Here is a 24,488-nt window from a genome sequence, read left to right on the forward strand (position 1 = left end):
GCTGCCTTATATACATGAGCTCATTTAATCCTCCCAACAATTCTCCTACCTGATTATCTTTTTATCCTCAATACAGAGAGGGAAGTAGAGGAAGATTTGAACCCATCTTTCAAGCTCTAAACCCCTTCCTATAACCATTTTAAGTTTCATAACATACATCTAAGCATGAAGACAGAACCTTTGGAATAAATTCCTTTGTTGTTCAGTCCCTAAATCGTGTCTGACTCTTTTCGACCCCATGAACTGCAGCATGCCAGGCTTCCCTGTCCTTCACTATCTCCTGGAGTTTGCTCAAACTCATGTTCATCGAGTCAGTGATTTTGTCTAACCATCTCATCCTCTGCCACCCTCTTCTCCTTTTGCCTTCAGTCTTTCCCAGCATCAGGGTCTTTTCCAATGAGTTGGCTCTTTGCATCAGGTGGCCAAAGTATTGGAGCTTCAGCACCAGCATCAGTCCTTCCAGTGAATATTCAGGGTTGATTTCCTTTAGAATTGATTGGTCTGATCTCCTTGCAGTCCAGGGGATTCTCAAGAGTCTTCTCCAGCACCACAGTTCAAAAGCATCAATTCTTTAGTGCTCAGCCTTCTTTATGGTCCAACTCTCACATCCATACATGACTACTGGAAAAACCATAGCTTTGACTACACAGACCTTTGTCAGCAAAGTGCTACCTCTACTTTTTTAATATATTGTCTAGGTTTGTCATAGATTTCCTTCCAAGAGCAAGCATCTTTTAATTTCATGGCCTCAGTCACCATCCACAGTGATTTTGGAGCCCCCAAAAATAAAATCTGTCACTACTTCCACTTTTTGCCCATCTATTCCCCATGAAATGATGGGACCAGATACCATGATCTTAGTTTTTTTAATGTTGAGTTTTAAGCCAGCTTTTTCACTCTCCTCTTTCACCTTCATCAAGAGGCTCTTTGGTTCCCCTTCAATTTCTGCCATAAGGGTGATATCATCTGCATATCTGAAGTTATTGATATTTCTCCTAGCAATCTTGATTCCAGCTTGTGAGTCATCCAGCCTGGCATTTAGCATGATGTATTCTGCATATAAGTTAAATAAACAAGGTGGCAATATACACCCTTATCATGTTCCTTTTCCAGTTTTGAACCAGCCCGTTGTTCCATGTCTGGTTCTAACTGTTGCTTCTTGACCCGCATACAGGTTTTTCAGGAGGCAGGTAAGGTGGTCTGATATTCCCATCTTTTTAAGAACTTTCCACCATTTGTTGTGATCCACACAGTTAAAGGCTTTTGCATAGTCAGTGAAGCGAACTAGGAATAAATTCATTACTGGAACCAATGTGACTCATTTCAGTAATCTCGGTAGGATTTTATAGACAGTAGAAGTCCATGGACCTAAGCATATTTCTCTCAAGAGCCTGGTTTTCTCTGTTCTGCCCTTGGGGGTAAAGTATTATCTCTAAAACACCCAATTAAATATGGATAGGAGATAGTAAGATACAGGTGATGACAAATTTAAATACAGATGTAGGTAAATTATTTTATATTCTTGTGGTCTTGTTATTTTATGACAACTCTTCTGTGATATTACACTTGGGTAATAAAATTTGGTTGTTGGTGTTCCAGTGTTGCATAATCCATCAGATTTCAAAATCTTTTCAGCAACATTATTTCATTTGATCATTTTAGCACCCTTGTGAGGTAGGCAGATAGGAGACCATCATTCTAGTTTTACAGAAGGAAAACTGAGGCTTTGTATTTGGATGTGGCATAGTGGCTAAGCAGTTGAGTGGGTGCTGCAGTCCACCACGTTTAACTCCCAAATCAGTGCTCTATCAGTCGTCACTATTCCATACTGCTTCTCATAAAATCCATCAATACACGCTTTCACTCAAACATAAATTGGGTTGTTCAATTATCTGTCTCATATAGCTTTCAGAGACCCAATCCATGTCAGTTTTGACATTTGAATCTGTAAAGATTCAATGTATTGGATACCACAGTGCTACCTGAAAGAAAAATAACATTGCAAGTAAGGATATTCATGGCATTGTGGTATAGGTAAAACTTAGAAAATAACCCACCAAGAAAGCCGATGAATATTGGGGTAGTCATACAATAGAATACTACACGGCAGTGGAATAAATAATCTCTAGCTAAATTCAACAGTGTGGATGAATCACAAGAACTTGAAAACTGCCAGTTGCAGAATACATATAACACTTACATAGACTATAAAAACATACAAAATAATATTATAGGTTTGCATATGTGTGTAATGAAAGTACTAAGAAATGTATGGAAATAGTAACCAAATTCAGACTGCTAGTTGCCTCTAAAGAGCAGAATGTAATCAGGGAGTGATAAGCAGGGATTTAAACTCACAACTATAGTGGATACCTGAGGGTTGTGATATTTTTCTTTACACATTTGTGTATGTCTTAAATATTTTGTAATACATTTTTCAGAAAGGAAAGTGAAGAAGGCAGTTGTTCACTCTGCAAACTCTGGCTGAGGGCAGTAACTATGCCAGGCATTGTGCTGGGTGTTGGAGTCCATGGTGACAAGGCAGATGCCGCACCTGTAGTCACAGACCTTCTAATCTGGTAGAGAATGTAGAATAAGCAGGTTTTGTGTTAGGAAGCACAGGGAACCATGGAAGTCTGTGACATAGAGACAGTGTAGTTTAGATGACCTAAGAAATCTTCCAAGAGAGAATGCAACTTAAGCCGAGACTAAAGAATGAAAAGATTCAGTTATTAAGAAAAGGAAGAACAGCCTAGATTAATTGTATTCTAAATGTCCATGTCTGAAACTACACATTGGAGCAAGCGTGGCAGAAAGAAGCATGAGATAAAGCTGGACAATGAGGAAGAAACCAGATCATGCAGGGCCTCATATTCATTCCTGATTGCCGTTTCAATTTCTTTTGTTTTTTTTTTTTTCTGTTGAAGTTGAGTTGATTTACAATGTTATTAGTTTCAGATGTACAGCAAAGTGGTTCAGATACACACACACACACACACACACACACACACACACGCATTTCTTTCTCAGGTTCTTTTCTCTTACAGATTATTTTAAGACATTGAGTTCCCTGTGCTATACAGTATATCCTTGGTTATCTATTTTATATATAGTGGTGTATATGTTAACCCCAAACACCTAATTTATCCCTACCCCCTCTTGTCCCTTTGGTAACCATAAGTTTTTCTGTGTCTGTGAGTCTATTACTGTTGTATAAATAAGTTCATTTGTACTTTTTTAGATTCTACATAAGTAATAGGATATGATATTTGCTTAGTTCACTTAATATAATCATCTCTAGGTCCATCCATTTGCCACAGATAGCATTATTGCATTCTTTTTCATGGCTGAGTTACATTCCATTGTGTATATATATCACGTCTTCTTTATCTATCCATCTGTCAATAGACAATTATGTTGCTTCCATGTCTTGGCTATTGTAAATAGTGCTACAACGAACATTGTCATTCATATATTTTTTTTTGAATTATGGTTTACTCTATAAATGCCCGGGAGTGGGATTGCAGGATCATATGGTAGTTTTATGTTTATTTTTTTAAGGGATCTCCATGGTGTTCTCCATAGTGCTGCCATTTCAGCTTGATGGAGCCTAGTATGGGGCTACACGCTAACAAGTATAGAGTGAGGGTGGGGAAGGGTGGGGAGGGAAGCAGAGAATCCTAAATGTTTCAGTGACTTCACTTTCTTGCTAGATTCAGAACAGTTCCCATATTCTCTGCTAATACAGAAGCAGTTTCAGCGGTTGTGGGCAGGGAGCAAAAGACAGGGAGATAGAAAGTTTATGTGAGCTGGATAAGGTTTTCCCTCCCTTTCCTATGAAAGAAGGCTCTGGCAGATTTCCACATTTGTAGGTGTTTTACCATTTGTCATAGGCAAGTTACACAACTCAGTTAGTGATTAAATTATCAACAGAGCTGCTGTTTGAGGACGGAAGGTTCAGGGTTGTTTCTTGCTCCTGTGCTTTGGTTTAAAGGGAATTGAATTAATTCTTTTTTAATCCCTTTGGTTAGAAGGAACATTAAAAATCATGTCTGGCCTCCAGTTGATGGTGTAAGAAGCAGCATTCAAGCTCATTCATCAACTGCTAGGGTCCCTGTGTCTAACCCTGGTCCCATGTTTAGATTTATAAAGTGTGAGATCATTGTCAGTTTCATTTATCTCTGTTATTAAATTTACTGGGCCTTCTTCAAATGACATTATATCTTCTTATCTAATTCAAATAAATGTCTCACTCATAGCTAGAATGTAGATGGTGAAATCTCATGGTTAACTCAATAATTGAGATAATCTCATTGTTTTGTTTTCCTAGGAGAACCTTAAATGCATTGCTCATGTCTGAGATGCCATACAGTTGTACAAAACTTTTCTTAAAACTGCTACTCTTGCGCATTCCCTTTCTCAGAGTTTCTATACGAATGGAATATTTTTGCCCTATTCTTTAACATTTATCTTGGTCTGTTTATCTTATACAAAATAATCACTCAGTTTGGCATCTGTGTTTATCTCCATGTATTGAAATAAAACATACTGATGGTATATTAGGTAAAGGTACAAGCTTTAGGATAAGTCCTACATGTGATCAGTTCTGTGACCCCATGGTGACTTAACCTCAGTTTCCGCATCTGTAAAATGGGAATAAAAATAGCAACTTCATAAGAGTGTGGTGGAAATTAAGTGAGAATATTTTCAGTGCATTGCCTGGGCTGAAACCATTCCGATTTTAGCCAAATAGATTAAGATACTATACTCTGTATTGACTAGAAATACAATTTGTCGTTTAAAGATTTGAACCAGCCTTTTGAATTGTGACTTTTGAAAGGGAATTTTCTCTTTGCTTTATATCATCCTATACTTAGGGCATTTGCATCTGAACCGTTAGTGTTCCCTGGGTCATGTATGCAAACCAGCATCTAAGGTCATTTTGTTTGATTTGGTTTCATTTTCCTGGTGACTTTCCTAGCTGCCAAAGGTGGGTCTCTTGGTCTGAGGGCAGTGGTTGATGGTCCTTCAACACCTTCTTCAGGTGACTGTCCTGAAACAGCATTCCAAATTCCCAATTCCAGCCAGTGCTGCCTGGTTCCCAGGGACAACAGCCTGCAGCCTGAAAATAATGTATTGGGTTTATCACCCACAATCAGCCTGAAACAACCATGGCTGCCACCCTACACCCCATGCACTTTCTTACATTTGGAGCTTTATACCTACTTTAATCTCTGCCCGGAACAATCTTCCCTACACCCCTCCTTTGTCAGATTAGTTTCTATTTATTTATCAAGTCTTAGCTTGTGTGTCACCTTCTCCAAGTAACCTTCTATGCCTCTACAAGTTGGGAATTTCTATTACGCACCCACCATGACATTCTCTAGTTACCCCTGTTATGTGTCCTCATTTTACATAGTTGAGGTGCACGAACTCAGGACCACGATTTAGTTATAGAACATCGGTCCTCCAACAATACAGCTGCCATGGTATATGAACTGTGAATAGTTATGCACAGTATAAACTTCCCAGCTGGGTTATCAGTCCACAGATCACTTCAGTGAATAACAGATTCACATCAGTAACAAATTCTGTTACTGTTATTATGATCAGTAGCAAATTATGTCACTTCTTCAAGCGACATGGTGAGCGGTCATTGCACTCTTGGTATTCATTTCACACACAAACAGCAAAAGCAGCACTTGTGCTGCCCCTTGTCTCCTGGTGATAAACCCATATGGCATTTTATGAATATGGATAATTGAAAGAGGAAATTAGCCAGAAAAAAATTAAGTGCAGCAAGAGTGATTATCTTAGAAGTCAAACGTAAATCAAATGTAAATATAGAAGAAATAGCTGGCCATGGACTGTATGACAACTTTCCCATTGGACATGGTCTAGATTTGCAGCCAGAGGAACTTGGTGAAGGCAAATTTATTGACATAAATAAGCAAAGTGTTCATGACAGAAGGAAAGATGATGTCCCAGGAGAAGTGATTCTGCAAACCATTTCACGTGGAAGGAACTCTCAGAGATACTTCACAATGATATAAAGAGAGCAAAGGGTAAACTGTTAGAAGCTGATCTGATTTTAAAGGGAATATGATCATTTGCCAAGACAGAGAGAGTATGTTTGTTCTGTGTTGTTATATGATGAAAAGAGAAGGCAAGCTCTGTTCGAATGACTCTTAAGAAGTTTTTTATACTAAGTCTCAAAGTTTCTAATGTTTTAAATTAGAGTACTAACTAAATAATAGTCTTACTATTTTTTTTTTCATTTCCTTGTACATTTATAACTAATAGTAAGAGAATTGTAAAGGTCATGGAGCAGTCACACTTTCCTCGTTGATTCCAATGGTCACTTTTCCGATTTCAGTTTGCAAGTAATTTTTATGGTCCTGCACCACTGTACAGAGTGAGCACTGCTGCAGTATAGTTACTTTCTATGCACACACTCACAGATACAATTTTGAATTGGATGAGTGAGGGAATGAGTGAATTCTATATAAATACTAGGGATGAAAGAGAATATTCCCTTCCTCCCTTGCCAATTCCTTCCCATCTGAATGCATGGCCCATATTCCAAGGAGTAGGTCCACTCTGGTGCTCAAATTAATTCTGCAGCCCTAATCATGGCCCTGAAGCTGAGGGTCAACACTTCAGCCAGCAGGTCAGTGCAGCCGCTTGTGAGGCTCCGCCAGGCCCAGCCCCAGTCAGTCACAGCTACAGCCACTGCCGGCTCATTCTGGAACTGGGTTTATAATTCAGTATTCCTAAATAGAAAAGTTATGAGCAACCTAGATATGCTATCTGCATATTCAAAAGCAGAGACATTACTTTTCCAACAAAGGTCCATCTAGTCAAGGCTATGGTTTTTCCTGTGGTCATGTATGGATGTGAGAGTTGGACTGTGAAGAAGGCTGAGTGCCGAAGAATTGATGCTTTTGAACTGTGGTGTTGGAGAAGACTCTTGAGAGTCCCTTGGACTGCAAGGAGATCCAACCAGTCCATTCTGAAGGAGATCAGCCCTGGGATTTCTTTGGAAGGAATGATGCTAAAGCTGAAACTCCAGTACTTTGGCCACCTCATGCGAAGAGTTGACTCGTTGGAAAAGACTGATGCTGGGAGGGATTGGGAGCAGGAGGAGAAGGGGACAGAGGATGAGATGGCTGGATGGCATCACCGACTCAATGGACGTGAGTCTCAGTGAACTCCAGGAGTTGGTGATGGACAGGGAGGCCTGGCGTGCTGCGATTCATGGGGTCGCAAAGAGTCGGACACGACTGAGCGACTGAACTGACTGAAATCTTAGAATGTGGTCATGGGGCCTAGGAATATCCAAATAAATGAAACTTACTGCTCTAATATAAACTTCAGTCTGGCCAATGACTTGTATACCCTCTCCTCCCACGTCTTGACTAGAATTGTTAATAAAAGATTTCATGTTCATTTTTTCACCCTGAGAAGTGGTAAAGTGGCCAAGATGACAGCATTGCCACGACGGCCCTTCAAATCCATTAATGTAATCCCAGGATAATGGAAAACCTAACTCTTCTGGTATTTCTAGAACTTGTATCATGATAAACGTGTTGGAAATAAGACTGAGAAAAGACAAACTCTGAAAGGGGCAGCATTCCCATAGCTTTTGGATGCCAGCTAAGCAATCTCATCAAGACATTTTCAGGAAATACCACAAACCAACTTATGTGGCTCTTCCTCCTGGGATTCATCTCTGAGGATACCTTAAAAATTGAATTAAGCTCTTTACAAAGGCCCTTAATAATCCCTTACTCCTTGGCTGCACTGAAATTTTCTTCCAAATATGTTGGGGGCAGTTGGGAGCAATTCACTTGGCTAACATTTATTGAGCACATACTCTGTCTCCAGCTCTGCTCAGCCCTGGAATCAACAGTGAGCCGCCAGACATGCCCTTCTGGGGCTTAGAGACTGATGGCAGAAACAGACAATAAACAGACAAACAAAAAGATTTGGAATTAGACTCACACCACGTGCCATGAAGGGACCAAACAGTAAAGGGAGGAGAGCGGGAAAGACCTTACAGGGAAGACGGTCAGGGAAGAACTGTGAGGAGGGGAGACCTGAAATAGGAGGAGTTGAGGAAAAACATTTTCTGTCAGAGGAGATGCAAGCCCATAGCCACTGAGAAAGCAAGCGTATGAAGTGCTCAAGGAAATGTAAGGGAGGAAACTGAAAATCATGCATAGATTTGTACATAATGGAAGCCATTTAAGGCCAGAGTAACTGTTGCGACCCTTTGGAGCTGGCCTTTAGTCATGGTGAGTCTATCACCTCCTCTGCAGCCTGGTCCTCTTAGGGTGAAGGCAGTCCACCAAGATGACAGGGAGCCTGGGCTTCACCCCCATCTGTTTGTTATTTGCAGTAGGCTTGTCCTGATCTGAATCTCCATCCAAGCTGGCTTCTCTGAAACTTGCTGACCTCGACTTAGGAATCGCCATAAAGGTTCTTGCTGCTGCTGCTGCTGCTGCTAAGTCGCTTTAGTCGTGTCCGACTCTGTGCGACCCCAAGTTCTTAGTTCCAGGATAATCTTTTCCCAAGTGCTTTTTCTTTTAACAACTTAAGGGTGTTTATTTCTTCATCTTCCCTCACTGCCCACAAGCAGGAGGCTGAACAGTCTTGCTGGCACAAACACAAGGAGGGCAGGGGGACTTATCCTAAAGGGGTCTTCCTGAGCTCGTGGGAGGGAGAATGGCCCTGGGCCAGCTTCACCCAGGAGGAAACCTTGCTGAGTTAGGGGCACAGAGACTCAACAAATATATTTCTCTGTCTTCTTTGTTTCAGGATTTCAAAAGAAGCATAGCATACATGGTTGAAGCTCATTATTGCACGTAATTGAGAATGTCTGTAATTTGAACTAAGCCAAGAAACTATTTATAAGCCTGGTGGGCTGCCGTCTCTGGGGTCGCACAGAGTCAGACATGACTGAGCAGCAGCAGCAGCATGTCATACGATAGAAACTATATGTAGAATAATTTTTAAATAATCCATTATAGGACTCTTTTGGCTGTTTTGTTTCAGTTATAGGGACTTCATAATAGGAATATCTGTTATGATAAGGTTTGGGGGAAACAAGATAACAGAGAAACTGGTATATCCTGTGAGTCACTTCTCTCTGAAACCCTCAGCTTCTTCATTATTTAAGAAGGAAAAGCTATAACTCTTGACTTTGCAGGACTGTTGGGAGGACTGAATAAACTGATGAGTGTCAGGCACATGGCCCAGGCTGAGTCATAGGGCTCATAAACAGTGACTATTATCATATCATGATGAAATAGCATTTCTCTTTAAAAAAAAAAAAAAAAAAAAAAACTTCTGTAACTCACACTTTTTACCCCTAGAACAAACTCTTCCATCAGTAAGAGCCAAGCAAGGGCTTATTCTATATGCTGGGTGATTATTTTTTAGAATTTTCTTTAGGTTTCTCAGTTTTGTTAAGAAATTAGAAATTATAGTTGAATCCTTATTCTGTGGATGGCACAATTGAGTCCCACAGAGGGAAAATTCTGAAACCACATGGAGTCTGGCAAGTTGCTGGTAAAAACAGTCAATCCATAACTGTCATCTTGGCGTCATTAGAACTAGTGACATATGATCTATGCTGTATCTATTCTACTTCCTGAGCAAGAGACACTTTGGTACTCATTACAATATAAAATAGTTACAATCTATATAAAGGGCCTAATCTTAATCACTGTGATTTTTGATACCAGTTAAAAAACGAAAAAAGAAGCAGAAGAAGAAATCTGTATATTCTGGTTCTTAATGTATTTCTCAAGAGTACGAGTACCGTGTACCAGTACCAGTCGCTAGCCACGTACTAGCCACTGTGCTCAGTGTGCTATATGAATTCCCTTATCTGTCACTCTACCTGTACGTTGGATATCTGATCTGTGCCCATTTTATAGATGAGAACACAGAGGCTTGGAGCTGTGAGGTATGTTGCCCAAGGTTACGCACCTGGACAAACCCCCATCTCTGTTGTCTTGCCTGTGCTCTCCTTATGACAAACATGCACCTCTTCTTCAGGCTAACTGTGATGGATAAGAGCACAGACTCCAGGATAAGTCATATCACCTCTTTGTGCTTCAGTTTCTTCATTGATCAAACAGGGACAATAATCCCATTTGCCTCAGTTAGCTGCTATGAGAATTAAATGAAATGATGCATGTAAAGCATTTAACCTGGAAGAAGCAGCCTCACCCTTTAGGAACCTCGCCCACCCCTTCTGGAATATCATGCTCCACTTGATAGGAAAGAATTTCCCCAGATGGTCTGGCCCAACAGTTCGTTGTTCCCAGCCAAGGTCATGTTCCATAAGTAGTTCCACCCCCCTGTTTTGGTTTCCTTGGATAGAAGGTTAATTTTTTTTTTTTAACTTTACAATATTGTATTGGTTTTGCCACATATCAACATGAATTTTTTATAGTCATTACAACTTCCTTAATCTTCCCAATCTAAAAAATATACATATTCCAATGATTCTGTTGCTTTCTGGGCTAGAAGATTTAACTGATTTCCAGAGTAACATGCTTCTCCATTCCCAACCTTCCTCTTCCTAGAAATGAAATCTTAAGGAAATCCATGAAGTCACCTCATCTATTTTTTTCCTTTTTGAAGTGTAGGTGATTTCCAATATCATGTTAGCTTCAGGTATATAGCACAGCAATTCATATGTATATATATATGTGTGTGTGTGTATATATATAATTCTTCTTCAGATTCTTTTCCTTTATAGGTTATTATAATACATTGACTATGTTACCTGTGCTATGCAGTAGGTCATTGTTGGCTATCTGTTTTAAATATAGCAATGTGTACACATCAATCCCAAACTCCTGATCTATTCCTTCTTCGCACCCTTAGCACCCCCTCACCCCCCAGTAACCATAAGTTTTATTCTCTAAGTATGTGAGCCTGTTTCTGTTTTGTTAATAAGTTAATTTGTCTTTATTTTTACATTCCAAATATAAGCAATATCATATATTTGTCTTGGTCTGGCTTGTTTCACTTAGTATGATAATCTCTAGGTCCAATCCATGTTGCTGCAGATGGCATTATTTCCTTCTTTTTTATGGCTGAGTAATATTCCATTGTATATATGTACCACATTTTTATCCACTCATCTGTCAATGGACATTTAGGTTCCTTCCATGTCTTAGCTATTATAAATAGCCTGTAATGACTATTGGTTATTATTATTTTCAAATTATGGTTTTCTCTAAATATGTGTCCAAGAATGAGATTGCTGGATTGTATAATTCTATTTTTAGTTTTTAAGGAACCTCTGTACTTTTCTCCATAGCGACTGTGTACCAATTTACATTCCCACCAACAGTGCAGAAGGGTTCCCTTTTCTCCACACCCTCTCTAGTATTTATTATTTGTAGACTTTTTGATTATGGCCCTTCTGACTGGAGTGAGGTGATACCTCACTGTGGTTTTGATTTGCATTTCCCTAACAACTAGCATGTTGAGTACCTCTGCATGTACTGTTGGGCATCTGTATGTCTTCTTTGGTGCTGGTGGTTTAGTCACTAAGTTGTGTCTGACTCTTGCAACCCCATGGACTGGATGTAGCCTGCCAGGCTCCTCTATCCATGGGATTTTCCAGACAAAAATACTGGAATGGGTTGTCATTTCCTTCTCCAGGGGATCTTCCCAACCCAGGAATTGAACTCTGGTCTCCTGCATTGCAGGCAGGTTCTTTACCAACTGAGCTACAAGGGAAACCCATGTCTTCTTTGGAGAAATGTCTATTTAGATTTTCTGCCATTTTTTAATTGAGTTGTTTGTTTTATATTGCTGCTTATCCATTCTTTTTTTTTAAAAAATTATTTATTTTTAATTGAAGGATAATTGTTTTACAATACTGGTTTAATTTCTGCCATACATCAACATGAATTACCCATAGGTATATATATGTCCTCTTCTTCTTGAACCTCCTTCCCACCCTGTAGATTGTTACAGAGCCCCAGTGCAAGTTCCCTGAATCATACAGCAAATTTCATTGGCTATCCATTTTACATATGGCAGACGGGAAGGAAGGAGAGGGTGAGATGAATGGAGAGAGTAGCTGATGGTCCATTCTTAAAGGATGTGCATTGCAGGAGGAAGGATTGGCATCACATCTCTGCTCCAGCCAGGCCGCATGAATTCACTGAGGGCTGCACATCATGCTAAATCCATTCTCTCTCTCCCTCTCTCTCCGTCTATTACCTACCCACCTACCTACATATTTTCCCATATTCTTCTCACTATCAGTTCTCCTTATCATATGCAAATCCCCTATAAGAAAGTATTTAAAAGACAGGCTTTGGAGCCAGACTTTCTGGGGATAAGCCTGGTCTCACTATTTACTAGCTATATGACCTTGGACAAAGTGTGCAGCCTTCCTGTGCCTCGTTCCTCATCTGTAAAAGGAGATACTAATAGAATCTTCATCATGAAGTAGTTTGAGAAGTAATGAATGGAGCACTTAAAACAGTACCTGGCACATGACTCCCTCAATATGTTATTATTGTTAGTTCACTTAATAGATGGTAAACCCTGGTTTTGAAAGGTTGAATAACTTACCTGAGGTCACACAGGCCATGAGTTGTGGAGCTGGCACTGGCTGGTCACAGAGCCGATGCTCCAACTGCATTGCTGTACTACCTCTTGTTAAGCACAGGCCATGTGTCCAGTACTCGGCAAGTGCTGCTGGGCATTGTGGAGTATTCAAGAGACAGAAATGTACTTTGATCATCAGTTTCACTTCTAAGAATTGGACTGAAACTGGAACAAGTACATAAAGGCACAGGGATAATGCTCATTGCAACATTATTTGTGATGGCATCAGACCAGGATACATTTTCAGCAAAAAGACTGGAATATAAAAAGACTGTTAAAAAGACTGTTAAATTTAGGACAAACTAAATAAATAAATGTTTCTCCCCATGTGATCTTTTAAGCACAAATTTTCATGGAAAATTGACTCTCTAAATATTGTTGAGGAACAAGCTGTGGGAAATATTCAGAGACTCGAGGAGAGAGAATTGGGACTTATGTATCTCTCCCTCTCATTCTCTTTCTCTCTCTTCTTTTTTTGTAATTTATTTTTTTTACTTTATTGAAATATAGTTGCTTCATAGTGCCATATTAGTTTCAGGTGTACAGCACAGTGATTCAATTGTGTGTGTGTGTATGAAAAAGTATATATATATACACGTAATCTTTTTCAGGTTGTTTTTCCTTGAAAGTGAAAGAAAATATTAGTTGCTCAGTCATGTCCAACTCTGTGCCCTATGGACTGTGGTCTACCAGGCTCCTCTGTCCATGGATTCTCTAGGCAAGAATATTGGAGTGGCTACTCATTCCCTTCTCCAGGGGAATCTTCCTAACCCAGAGATTGAACCTGGGTCCCCTGCATTGCAGGCAGATTCTTTACCATCTGAGCCACCAGGGAAGCCCTGTTTTTTCTTATATATAGGTTATTACAAAATATTGAGTAGAGTTCCCTGTGCTACACAGTAGGTATTTGTTGGATATCTGTTTCATATATAGTAGTGTTCATGTGTTAATTCCAGCCTCCTAATTTATCCTCCCCCCTTCTTTTTGGTATCTTCCTGTCACTTGATGGCTATCCAACTCTAAGTACCAAAGTGCCAATCATGTCTGGGTACACCAGATCTAGGAACTCAACTCTATCTCCAAAAGCAAAGAGAGTTCCTCCCTCCTGGATCAGATTAAGAAGTACCAGGGTTCGTGTCTTGCCCAACTGGGCCAGATAGGGTGAAAGTTCTGTGGCTGGGTCCCATTCATATGACTGCAGAAGACACTGCTGCAAATCCAGACTCTCACCCTAGTGAGGACCTACCACATGGCAAACAAATACCTGGATAGTCAGGCAAAGATTTAGGCTTTTTTTGTGTGTTTGATTTTTAAAAATTGTTGTGCTGTTTAACACAGCGCACTGTGCCCTTCCCTTTGCATGTGCAGACACAACCCTTTTAAAATCTGTATTAAAAAACAGATTTGGCAGTGGCTTTTGCTCCCACTTGAGCTTGCCAAAAAGGGTGGAAGTGAGCATGCTTCTTCCTGCCTCTCTTGGCTGTGTTCCCTCTTAGAAGTTGGTGGAGACAGAAGCCTTCTCTTCCATAACTTTCCCTTAAGCAGTAAGGGACTGGGGTGGGGTGGGGTCCAGGAGAAGGGCCCCTGCCTTTCATAATCAAGGAGGTGGTGATGTAGAAAGATCAGGTGCTGGCAGTGAAATTTCGGAAATTCTGATCAAGTTCCCATGCTGTTGTTTAATCCTTAATCATCCTTCCTGGCATACTTCCCACTGCTACTGCTTGTTTAAAATTGGAAGGGACTAATTGCCTCAATCTGTATTTTCTATAAAGCTATATTCAATGCAAAACCCACTGGGGCTCTCTGCATGATCATCTTGACCTAATAGACTGTTTTATTTGCTTCCAAGCAGTCTCTTCTGTCTTCCCCTTATAGACTAAAATTTTCTTAGTCCCAAGTGAAAGTGAGCAGTATGGGAGATATTTAAACATTTCCTGCAGAAAAACAAGATGTTAGCTGAATTCCATATTCATCTCTCTGAATGGGTTTAACTATCCATGAGGTTTGCTGCCATGCACAGGGGTCTTTATGGAAATTACTTTAACTATTTTGTTTTTCCTAAAGACTATTCCAGAGACAAAGAATAATCATTATTCTTCAAATCTTCTATGCCAAAAAATGTCAGATTGCTTCATCTAATTGAAATTCGAGGACTCTTGTGATCTAAAACATGCCATTCAAATGTAGGCTTTCTGAGGAGAAAAAGTTCATTGCACTCCTCAAGAATGAAAGTCCAAGATCCACCCAAGTTATTACATAAAGTTTTGGCTTGTACTCATGGCTAATCACATGCACAAGCAGGGGAGGCCAACCCATAGGTGCCGTCCCTTTGTTGCCAGAGAGGCCCTAAAATCTAGTTTCCTCTAATGCTTAAATTCTACCTTCTGTGAAAGCTGCCTTATAATTCCTAATAATCCAGGAGGGAAAATATAATCAATCCCTAATTACTCGCAATTTGTTCAATCTTTCCCTATGCTGGCATTAGGAGTGTTTTCTTCCCATTGCTTTCTTTTTGTAGATGTGACCATAGGTAGATAGAGAGGCAAAATAAGTATATGTTATTTAGGAAAAAGATGTTAATTTCTTACTCCATGATAAAAGAAGTGATAGCACACAGTTGCTTCAAGAAAGGAAGACAGAAAGATGTTAGGTTGGATGTGGAGAGGCAAATAGAACAGGAGATAGAAAGGGACATGGGGTACCTAAACCACAGTGATGTTGGGCAGGATGGACATGCTTACCAGGGCTGGGTCAGGTGAGGTGTGAGGACAGAATAAGAGAGGCACACCAATTTCTGCAGAAGGCATTTTTCATTTCCATCTCTGATTAACTATGCATGCCAGCTCTGTAAGATTAACATGTCCCTAAAATAATATTTGGACTTGTGAGTCTCACTTCATATTCATAGCAGTGAATTCTAAAAAAACCAGAGCCAGTTTCCCATCCTGAAGGCATTCTAAACAGATAATATAAGTAGTCCAACTTCAGTCAGGTATCCATTCCTGAGCCAAATAACTAGGACCAAGAATGCAAGCATGGGTACCTGGAGCCCACCCAGGTGACTGAAAAGATACTCTCAGAGGAAAGAAGGGTTAAAGGAATTATCTCACTTGTGTGAGCTCAGGGAAAGTAATTTGACCTCTGTGAGCCACAGCTTATCAGTGAACTAGATTGAACTTCCTATTGTAAGGATCACGGCTCTGTAAACTTTAAATGACTAGTCAAGGATTGGGGACCTAAGTTGACTAAAAGTTTAAGATGAATCACGAGTCTTATGAGGCTGCCAAAAAAAGCAAGCATCATCTTGGCTCATAATAAGTATATATAATAAAATGAGAGTAATATATGAGGAGGCTTTACAAATAGCTGTGAAAAGAAGGGAAGCAAAAAGCAAAGGAGAAAAAGAAAGATATACCCATTTGAATGCAGAGTTCCAAAGAATAGCAAGGAGAGATAAGAAAGCCTTCCTCGGCGATCAATGCAAAGAAATAGAGGAAAACAATAGAATGGGAAAGACTAGAGATCTCTTCAAGAAAATTAGAGATACCAAGGGAACACTTCATGCAAAGATGGGCTCAATAAAGGACAGAAATGGTATGGACCTAACAGAAGCAGAAGATATTAAGAAGAGATGGCAAGAATACACAGAAGAACTGCACAAAAAAGATCTTCACAAACCAGATAATTACGATGGTGTGATCACTGACCTAGAGCCAGACATCCTGGAATGTGAAGTCAAGTGGGCCTTAGAAAGCATCACTGTGAACAAAGCTAGTGGAGGTGATGGAATTCCAATTGAGCTATTTCAAATCCTGAAAAATGATGCTATGAAAGTGCTGCACTCAATATGCCAGCAAATTTGGAAAACTCAGCAGTGGCCACAGGACTGGAAAAGGTCAGTTTTCATTCCAATCCCAAAGAAAGGCAATGCCAAAGAATGCTCAAACCACTGCACAATTGCATTCATCTCACATGCTAGTGAAGTGATGCTTAAAATTTTCCAAGCCAGGCTTTGTGAACCGTGACCTTCCAGATGTTCAAGCTGGATTTAGAAAAGGCAGAGGAACCAGAGATCAAATTGCCGACATCCACTAGATCATCAAAAAAGCAAGAGAGTTCCAGAAAAACATCTATTTCTGCTTTATTGACTATGCCAAAGCCTTTGACTGTGTGCCTCACAATAAACTGTGGAAAATTCTTCAAGAGATGGGAATACCAGACCACCTGATCTGCCTCTTGAGAAACCTATATGCAGGTCAGGAAGCATCAGTTAGAACTGGACATGGAACAACAGACTGGCTCCAAATAGGAAAAGGAGTACGTCAAGGCTGTATATTGTCACCCTGCTTATTTAACTTCTATGCAGAGTACATCATGAGAAACACTGGGCTGGAGGAAGCACAAGCTGGAATCCAGATTGCCGGGAGAAATATCAATCACCTCAGATATGCAGATGACACCACCCTTATGGCAGAAAGTGAAGAGGAACTAAAGAGCCTCTTGATGAAAGTGAAAGAGGAAAGTGAAAAAGTTGGGTTCAAGCTCAACATTCAGAAAACTAAGATCATGGCATCCGGTCCCATCACTTCATGGCAAATAGATGGGGAAACAGTGGAAACAGTGACTGACTTTATTTTTTTGGGCTCCAAAATCACTGCAGATGGTGATTGCAGCCATGAAATTAAAAGACGCTTAGTCCTTGGAAGGAAAGTTATGACCAACCTAAACAGCATATTAAAAAGCAAAGACATTACTTTGCCAACAAAGTTCCATCTAGTCAAGGCTATGGTTTTTCCAGTGGTCATGTATGGATGTGAGAGTTGGACTATATAGAAAGCTGAGCGCCGAAGAATTGATGCTTTTGAACTGTGGTGTTGGAGAAGACTCTAGAGAGTCCCTTGGACTGCAAGGAGATCCAACCAGTCCATCCTAAAGGAGATCAGTCCTGGGTGTTCATTGGAAGGACTGATGTTGAAGCTGAAATCCAATACTTTGGCCACCTGATATGAAGAGCTGACTCATCAGAAAAGACCCTGATGCTGGGAAAGATTGAGGGCAGGAGGTGAAGGGGACGACCGAGGATGAGATGGTTGGATGGCATCACTGATCGATGGACATGGGTTTGGGTGGACTCTGGGAACTCGTGATGGACAAGGAGGCCTGGTGTGCTGCAGTTCATGGAGTCGCAAATAGCTGGACACGACTGAGCAACTGAACTGAACTGAATGACAACCTTCTTCCATTGGATAAAAATCGGATTCTCCTAGAATAGAGTCTTCTGTTTGAGATACCTCACTAGAATAGATATTGGCAAATTGAAGTAAGATATGCTGGGATTTGGGGCTTTCTGGGTGGCTCAGTTGAGAAAGAATCCACCTGCAGTGCTAGAAATCCAGGTTCAATCCCCAGATCAGGAAGATCCTATGGAGAAGAAAATGGCAACCCACTCCAGCATTCTTGCCTCGGAAATCGCATGGACAGAGGAGCCTAGTGGGCTACAGTCCATGGGGTCACAGGAGTCAGACACAACTTAGCAAATAAACCCACCACCAACACCATGGTGAAATTTAATAATGCTACTTTACAGCATATCTTCATATGAATTAGAAAAGCTTTAAAAAAAAAAAACTCTAATCCACAGGGTCTTAAACAGTCAGAAATGTATTTATTTATTTATTTTTACATAGCAAAGAGTCTAAGAAGGTTTTTTCTGGCATTGGGTCATTGGTCCAATGATGTTAAGGCTGGCATCTCTGTGATTCAGCTAACCTTTCCTTGTGGTTGCAAAATGACTATCAGCACTCCAGACATGTCATCTATTTTCACAGAAGGAAAAAGGGGAGAAGGCAGGCTATTGACTTGATCTGTTCACAATATCAGAAAAGCAAAAGCTTTTTCTGAGAAAACTCCAAGAAGATGTTCCCTTATATCTCATTCATTAGAACTGTGTCTCATGATCATCTTTAATGCAAGAAAAGCTGGGGATATGTTGGATGGAAGGCACCTAGAAAGAATGAGATCTATAAGAGCTGTATTTCAGCCAAACACTGTTATCTGCCACAATTGCCATTATTTCCTCTCCCTTTGGGGAAAAAAAAAAAAAGGAAAGAAATATTTCAAGTATATACAAAAGAGAGAATCATGCTGGTCTAGCTTAAACAAGTATCTTCCCTGATTCATCAGCTATGGCTAAGATACAGACACAACTGCAGGTTTGTTACTATAAAAAATGTTTGTAATGTCACCCAAACAAGCATACCCAGCTAAAAAAAAAAAAAAAAAAAAGAAACATTGCAAATCCAATTGAAGGCTCCTGTATATTTCTCAGCTGCACTTCCTTACTCTGACCCCATAACCAATCACTATCCTGAATTTGAAATCTATTATTCCCACACATATTTTCACTGTATATAGTTACTCTCATAATCTTGCTTGGGCTGTTTTAAAATTTGTGCAAATACTGTAACTTAGCCTGCCCTCTTCAACTTCCTATCTTAGCTAATTAGATTCATGCTTATACATATGATCTAATTCATTCAGTTTCACAGCAGTATAATAAGTATTTGGTGAATATAGCATAATTTATTTACCCATTCCTTCATTGATAGACATTTGAATTATTTATAATTCTTTGTTACTCTAAAAATGTTTCAATGAATTTCTAGTACATGCCTCTTTCTGCTTACGTTTAATTATTTCTCTGAGGCATATACCCAGAGGTGGAATTGCTGGGTCAAAGGTTCTCTCAACTTTTAATTTTACAAAGCAGTGCCAAATGGCTCTCCAAACTGGTCTCTCAGTTAGCCATCCAACACAAGGTGTTATTGTTCTAATTGCTTCACATTCTTATCAACAGTTGGCATTGCCAGACTTCTCAGATTATGCCAATCTCATGAGTGTGGGTGTACTATCTCTTTAATTTCCCTGATTGCTAGTGAGACTGAGCATTATACAAGATGTTTATTGGCCATTTGGCTTTCCTCTTCATTTAATTTCCTGCTGATGTCATTCGCCTATTTTCCCATGAATGTGTTATCTTTTCCCTATCTTTCACATCTTTCTATATCTCACTGCCCCAACCAGACTAGTGAGCCTCTCTAGCTGAGTCAGGGCTTCCACCATTCATTCAGTTAATATCCACTATGTGTATGCTAGATGCCGTGGAAGCATTGGAGATTCAGATCCTTGCCCTGAAGTTGTTATTATGTCTTTACGTTCTTCACGTATGTTTGGCACATAAAGAGAGTTGTTGAATGAATAACCAATAAACACAATTCTAAGGAATCTGAGAGCTGTCTCTGTGGTCTTTGCGTGGACAAGTCCTCAAACTTACTTTGTATCAGTCTAAAGGGAAGAGTAATTTTAGACAGATAAAAGCTACATGGGAAGATATGGGCTCAAACATAACAGAAACTTTCTAATAATAAGATATGTTAAAAGATAGAGTAGTGAATACCCCCACCACTGGGGTATTCAAGTACAGCCTGATTAACTACTGAGCAAACCCATTGTATAAGGAATAGAATATCAGATAAGGAGTTGCACCAGGTAAGGTCTTTCTCTATTCCCTGAAATTTTGTAAAATGCAATGCATCATTTTAGTTAACTCAAGATCCCACTTTTTAAAACTATCCCTCATAATTAAGTATAAAATTCATATCTGTCCATCTGATGATTTTCATATTCAAATACCTGAAATTATTCACAAAATGCCATAAATCTGACCTTTTCTTATGCCTGTGTTAAGTTTCATAAATCATTTTCTTTATAGCCTTTTCAAGTTACATAACTCTTCACATTATAACGGAATGGACTCAACCTTTTATTTCATGCAGTTGACCTACTGTGTTACACCGTAATGCTTAAGAAAAGGTGAAGAAAGACTGGCTTCCCTACCCCAGCACTCCTTTATAAGGAACGAAATTACTGCTCTGAATCCAGACTTTCTGTTACCATACATGCACCTGAAAACATAGAAGCATCAACCTTGGAATTAGGCTCCCCATTGGTTTAAAAACACACAGTTTCTCCTAGAATCACAGATTTTAAAGCAGGAAGAGACCATAAAGCCCTTTACATTTACGCAAGTCAGGCCTCTGGTATTGGGCGGCACTGAAGAATCAAAGAGCACTCCTCTGAATATCTGCCTTGTTTGCACATCGTAGATTGCTGTATGGCCGCTTAAGTGATCAGTAAACACTTAACTGGAGTGCCTGCTGGGAATTTTTCAACGTGCTGGAGTTAGGACCTGGCTGGGTCGTAAGAGAGTCACAGCTCTCCAGGAACTTTTGGCCTTAGTGGAGAGAGAGAGGTCACATATATAGAGAACAGAGACACTATCATAGATATGAATGGAAGCCAGAGTCTGGTCCATAGTCAGCATCATTAAGTGTGTCTGTAACGAGAGAGCCCAGGAAGGAGTCCAGAGTTCTGGCTTCTGTGCCTGGGTGGATGTAAAAGCCATTCACTGGGAGAAGGGACTCTGGCAAGGTCAAGATGGACAGCAGAGGCAGCGGGCAACAGGTGGAACAATCCTGTATCTGTCATGGCTGTACTGGGGATATGATTGAGAGTCCAAGAGTTGGATATAAGAGTTTATTGCATGGAGGGAATATCTGGGACAGGATACTAATTTGTGAGTTGTTTGTACATATGTGGCAAAGGAGAAGAGAGAGCCTAGGGCTGTACTTGGGGAAAATGCTGGGTAGAAAATGGTGTATCCACAGAGGAGGCAGAGGAGGACAGGTGGGTATCACAAAGAGGTGGGGGGACAGGAGAGGTCAGCAGAATTGAATGCTGCCAAGATGCCAAGTAATTGAGGGTGTGGAAGGGGTTACTAGCTTTAGTTTGAGATGGTGAGGTCAGGGCTTTTGCTGATTCCTAAGTGCAGGGTGGGGATGGTACCCAGACATGGAGAGGAAGAGCACAGGCATTCTGGGAAGGGGAACAGCACCACCTAAAACCCAAACAGCAGAGTAGCCATTGGGGTTTGACGTGTGTCACAGTGGAACTTTCCCATTTAGTCACCATCCAGAAGGGGACACTGGAGAAGAAGCCTGGGCTAGGAGGGCCTTGGGTGTCTGGCAAAGAACTTGGATTTTCCTTTCTAACCAAAAAGACCCATCGTTGGTTCCTGAGCCTAGAAGTGACTCTGTAAAGCCATGACACACGCTTGGTAGTTATGGGAGATCCAGCCCTTCTCACGAACTGGGTGGAGGCACACTTCCGAAACACAAAATCAAGCTAAGATTCAGTAACAAAGGACAAAAACACTCTTGAGTGGGCAGATTTGTTGTACCGTCTTATGAGCTCATGGATGGGAAACTCTCCACCCTCCGAGGGAGGCCCTATTTAGAGATGTTGTTGTTATAGTAATAGCCACTGCCTCTCCCTCCAAGAGAAAGAGTAGAAAAACCAGAGCTCCAGGCAGAAAGTAGGAAAACAGTAACAACTCTCCTCTTATAATTTCTGACTGAGTGAGTTACATAAGGAGGGGCTGTACTGGGTCCAAGGTTCCCACAGCAGGGCTTTCATCTCCTCTGCCTCCATGACCTTGGCTCATTTGACTACCGTGAGGTCTCTGCTTGCTCTGGTGCACTCAAGGCCCTTAGGGCAGTTGGTGAGCAGGGATTCACATGTGTGTTTGAGAAACAAAATACTGTGGTCCTGACCACTCTGCCTCCTGCCTCCCATTTCTAGCAGGGAAATAGAGGCAGAAAGCAAGATAACGGAGTTTGGAGTCCTTTCTAGGGGACTGTGGGGCAGAGGAGCTGCCCCAGCAGTCAAGAGAGGCAAGAAGAGAGGGACAGCCATGAAGCAGGGTTCTCTCTGTTTGCCACCTTCCTCTCCCAACATTCTTCCTTCCTTCACTGATTTTTGAGAACTTACTACACACTCAGCTCTGACCTGGGCACTAAAGATCACCCAGGGAACAGCTCAGATGGTCTCCCTACCCTCATGGAATTTGCAGTCTAGAGGAAGAGACAGAGATTCAGGCGATTACATCAGCTGATGTGCATTTGCAAATATAATGAGTGCATACTGACTGCTAAGAATGAGGAAGAAAGGCCAGACCACAAGGTCAGGTTGGGGAGGTCTTCAGGCCAAACTACCCAGTGTGCCACCCCCCAGCCTGCAACTGATCAGGATATAGGTAGCTATCCTAAAAGCACTGAGCAGCCAAGGAGCATTTTAAGCAGGAGGTGGATGGCAAGATCAGATTTATATTTGAATCCTCAACAATAACAATAAGCATGTGAAGGTTACTGCAACTAGCATGTCATACATATTTGAGTTACCCGGATGCTTCCTCCTCTTCCTTTGCCTAGGTTTGTCCCTGACCCTGGTCCTGGCCCTGTACTTTTCTCCGGGCTGTGATAAAAAATCCACCTGCAATGCAGGAGACAAGTGTTCCATCCCAGTGGGAAAGATCCCCTGGAGAAAGAAATGGAAACCCACTCCAGTATTCTATACTGGGAAATCCCATTGACAGAGGAGCCTGGTGGACTACAGTCTATGGGGTTGCAAAAAAGTTGGACATGACTTGGCGGCTACACCACCACCACTACATGGATCACTTGGCTGCTGCAGGAGAAAGAGGCAGCAGGCAGATGTTCCCCTGGAATAGTGGCCAAGAGAAACTGCTTTCAGGCAGCTGGCAGACACTTAGAAATGTGGGAGTCAGATAAGGGCATCTTGGAACTGTTTGGAGGTTAAATGAGCCCGCTTAAGAATGCCATGCATATGAGGGAAATGCCCAAGCTACACTGTGCAGTGGAAAAAGCCAGGGGCAAAGCAACAGAGGCAGCATCCAGTGCCCTGGGTGTCTCTATGTGCTCAAATACTTAGAGATATGCATCAATATGTTTGCATAGAAAAGAAGCATAGAAGTCAATACACAAAACTCTTAATAGTAGGTAACTTTGCATAGTGGGACTGTGGTGATACTTTTATTATTCTTTATGCCTTACTGGGTTTCCCAAGCTACTCTGCTCTTTAAAATCTCAAACTGCACCTTAGAGGGACCAAGGAAAGGGATCACTCAGTGATGTCTTCAATCCACCAGTCATGACCGAGTGGCTCCCTCAGTGACAGGAGCTGTGACTCATGCCATGGAACTTGAACTCACTGTGTAAGGTCTGAAAGTAAGGGATGTAGAAACTGTTCAGAAATGTTTCTTGATGTATTTGTTAGAAACCTTCGAATAGCTAATGAAGCTGAAGTCAACAGAGTGTTTTGCATAGCCGAAAAGTCCTAAGTATCACTGAGTCTCACTGGTCTGGCCTAGTCCCATGTCCATCACTGACCCAGTCACTTTTCTAGGAGGACAGAATATATTGAGTAGCTTGATCTGGGTCAGATACCAGTCTACGGAGCCTGGGCCTCCTGTGGAAGCTCAGATTGAGTTTGGGATAGGAATAGTTCCCCCAAAAGGAAATTGAAATACTATTGCCATAAGAATAAAGGAATGGATGCCCATCAGGCAAAAATAGCAGATGCCCAGAAAACCAAGGGAATAACTTAAAGGCTTTCTGGAGATATTTGCTTCCAGCTGAGTCCTTGGGGGACTCAGCGTGGTGTAGTAGGTGAAACCCTGGGCTCAGAAACAAGAGACCAGAGTTCTAGACTCACTAGTCCTCCTGCCTCTTGGTCTATCCCCAGATTCATTTCCATGGTATTACCATGATGATCCAGCTAAAATGCAAATCTAACCATGTCTCAGCTTGAAATTCTTCACTGCTGCCCACCCCACACCTATCTCCCAACCCCAGCCCCACGGCCTGCCGGATCAAGCGCAAAGGCTCTCAACAGCATGCGAGACCCTCTACCTGCTCTTCAGC

The 24,488-nt window shown here is 41.0% G+C and overlaps 1 long non-coding RNA gene across 2 annotated transcripts in view; it reads right to left on the bottom strand.

The window, feature by feature from the left end:
• Positions 1 to 12,832, bottom strand: part of LOC112586883 — a 28,941-nt gene extending 16,109 nt beyond the window's left edge. Inside the window, exon 1 of one of the 2 annotated variants that reach the window (XR_006553338.1) lies at positions 12,613 to 12,832. This is a non-coding gene — a long non-coding RNA (uncharacterized LOC112586883). The remainder of the gene's footprint in view (positions 1 to 12,612) is intronic. The other variant, XR_006553337.1, reaches the window with a different exon arrangement.
• Positions 12,833 to 24,488: the final 11,656 nt, after the last annotated feature.

Source organism: Bubalus bubalis, chromosome 9 (assembly GCF_019923935.1).
Source record: "Bubalus bubalis isolate 160015118507 breed Murrah chromosome 9, NDDB_SH_1, whole genome shotgun sequence".
NCBI lineage: Eukaryota > Metazoa > Chordata > Mammalia > Artiodactyla > Bovidae > Bubalus > Bubalus bubalis.